General features: G+C 40.8%; 1 long non-coding RNA gene across 1 annotated transcript; it reads right to left on the bottom strand.

Moving 5' to 3' along the window:
- Window positions 1-455: 455 nt before the first annotated feature.
- LOC116220222 lies at window positions 456-868 on the bottom strand. The gene is made up of 2 exons (XR_004163499.2): window positions 649-868; window positions 456-547 (listed from the first exon to the last, which is right to left on the bottom strand). It is a non-coding gene; the product is annotated as an uncharacterized LOC116220222 (long non-coding RNA).
- Between the last annotated feature and the right edge of the window lie 1689 nt (window positions 869-2557).

Genomic DNA, 2557 nt, shown 5'->3' with positions numbered 1-2557 from the left:
GGGAGACTACTCCGGGGGTGACTAGGTTCTCCGTGGGGGGTAGCTTTGCAGTTTTCTGTGAAGTTGCCTCGAGCCCGGTAACCTCCGAAGACAGACTAGGTTAGTTTTGGTGTAGGTCTGGGGGAGTTGTATGGCTAGGCTGGACTTTTGTTTGTGATCTGGGGCATTGGGCTATCATGGTGGCCATCTGGAGTGTTGCATTTGGGTACTCGTGAGCCTATTGATTAGATTCGATAAAGATGTCTGTGTTCGATGATTTTGTTAAAACTCCCTTGTGCCTTCAATGACCAGTTTCTGTTACATGCTGATCACTATGACATTACTTTAACTACCGCTGATCAAAATCACTTTAAAGAATTTTAAATAAATACATTTTAAATAAAGCCTGTGACACTCACGGAAGGTTGGATCTGCTTTCACCGGCTTTGCAGTGCACTCGCCCTTCTTATATTTTGGGAAGTTCACTTTAAATAGTGGCTCACCAGCTGAACTTGTTGCTTGGGGACGCCCAGCATTTTCATTGAAATGCAAGGCTGCCAGGTAGAGTCTTTGGGGAGAAAATAATATTTATAAGAGTATGCGTGTATAAAAGTTTGTATAATACATAATAGGTATACATTTCTTTGAAAAAAATGATCGTACTGTTACCTGCATAACATTCCAAGAAAGGGAAAGACTACGTTTTTGGGCGCAAAACGCAGAATGACGCTGTGGAAAGACTCCAACAACGAGGTCTGGTAGTGAGGGCTCAGCTTCCCCACATCTTTTAGAACCCTCTTGTTAGTCAACACCTTCTCTAATCTGCAGAAGGCTGGTGTCCCTGTAAAAAAAGGGGGAAAAACATAACTATAGATTCAAAGTGATTATGGCATTGGTTACTTGGTTTGTTTTATTTATATATATATATGTGTGTGTGTGTGTGTGTGTGTGTGTGTGTGTGTGTGTGTGTGTGTGTGTGTGTGTGTGTGTGTGTGTGTGTGTGTGTGTGTGTGTGTGTGTGTGTGTGTGTGTGTGTATATATATATATATATATATATATATATATATATATATATATATATATATGTGTGTGTATATAAACACAAGCCTTACATTTACAATGCAAATTGGGTGAACATACCTGCTGTCAACCATTTGCTCTTGTCCCTTGAAATGCGTTGCGGATGCAAACACTGGGGGGATACAGGGTCATCATGGGAGTGGATGTCTTGGACATGGTTAAGGATGGATGTCCACTTTGCCACTCTCTCTGACCCCGATGTTGATGTTTTCCTGTCCAGTAGATGTGGTTTCTTATGCTGCGGAGCCACTTCTTCCGTTTCTCACATTCTTTGTTCTGGGCAATCTTGACAAGTTTCTTGGACAATCCTAAAAATACAATTTTAGTCATACAGACACATTATCATCATTATCATTAATTCAGGGAGGATTGACTGAGCACAGGGCTCTTTTGCAGCAATGCCCTGATTGAGGGTACATAATACAGATGAACAATAAATAAACAAACCAAAACAAAACAGACAAAATAAATAAACAAAACATGAATCCCAACATAAGGTCTAAATAATGTTCTAAACCGGGCATGCCTTCAATGTATTGTGTGAGTGAATTAATTACAAAATTGCCAATTATGCGAACTTTCTGCTCTGATTATAGAATAAGGAAATCACCAATTTGTGATAATTATTGATGTGCTCCACGACTTCGATAATGAACAAAAGTGGGGTGTGCAGAAAGCATACCTAGATTCAGGGCCGGCTCTAGCCCTTTGGTTGCCCTAGGCGAGATTGAGTTTTGCGCCCCCCCCCCCCCCCCCCCCCCCCTATACTATTCTACATTGCAGTTCAACAATAAATGTTGCATGGACAACAAACACCAGAATAGTTTCAGAACATTTTCTTTTTTATTAGTTTAAATTATTTATTACACACTCAAAGTTAGGATTAAGTTAACTCCATAAACTGTGCAAAACACTCTTAAGCACCTGTAAGGACATTTAAGCAAATTATGACCCTCTATACCCTAACTATACCCTCTACAAACAAAAGTGCATTTATGGATACTGTACGTACCTCTACAAAATATCTAATACCTCACTACAATTCTTCCAGTCATTTAGGCCACTCCTAATGAGGTGGTCATTTTTCTGTGAAAAGAGCTTGCAGCAGAAGCAATACAGAGTATTGTTTTTCCTTGAATATACAAGCCAGCTTCTCTTGATTTTCTCCCCATTTACTAATTTCCTGTAGAAGTGGTTGTGGTGGCAGCTTCTCCCATCATCTCTTTTTGGAAATGTAAAGTCTGGACTGGTCTGGTATGGTCCTCTGCAAACTAACTCTGTCCTTACCGGATCACAGAGGGCTGGCCAGTCAGCAGGATCTATAGGTTCTCCCTGGATAGCAGGAATTGTGGAGGGTGAGGTGTCTGCAGGCGGCAGTGTAGTTTCACTGGTGCCCAGAGTGCTTGATGTGGTCCTGGATGTCCCTTCACCTTCACCTGTATTCAAGTATATTGTATAGCCAGACAAGCGGTGTTTAATATAATAAGTGAAATGATA

The sequence above is a fragment of the Clupea harengus genome, chromosome 4 (genome assembly GCF_900700415.2).
Source record: "Clupea harengus chromosome 4, Ch_v2.0.2, whole genome shotgun sequence".
Classification (NCBI taxonomy): domain Eukaryota; kingdom Metazoa; phylum Chordata; class Actinopteri; order Clupeiformes; family Clupeidae; genus Clupea; species Clupea harengus.
The sequence above is the reverse complement of the archived record's forward strand: the minus strand, read 5'-3'. Positions and strand labels throughout refer to the sequence as shown.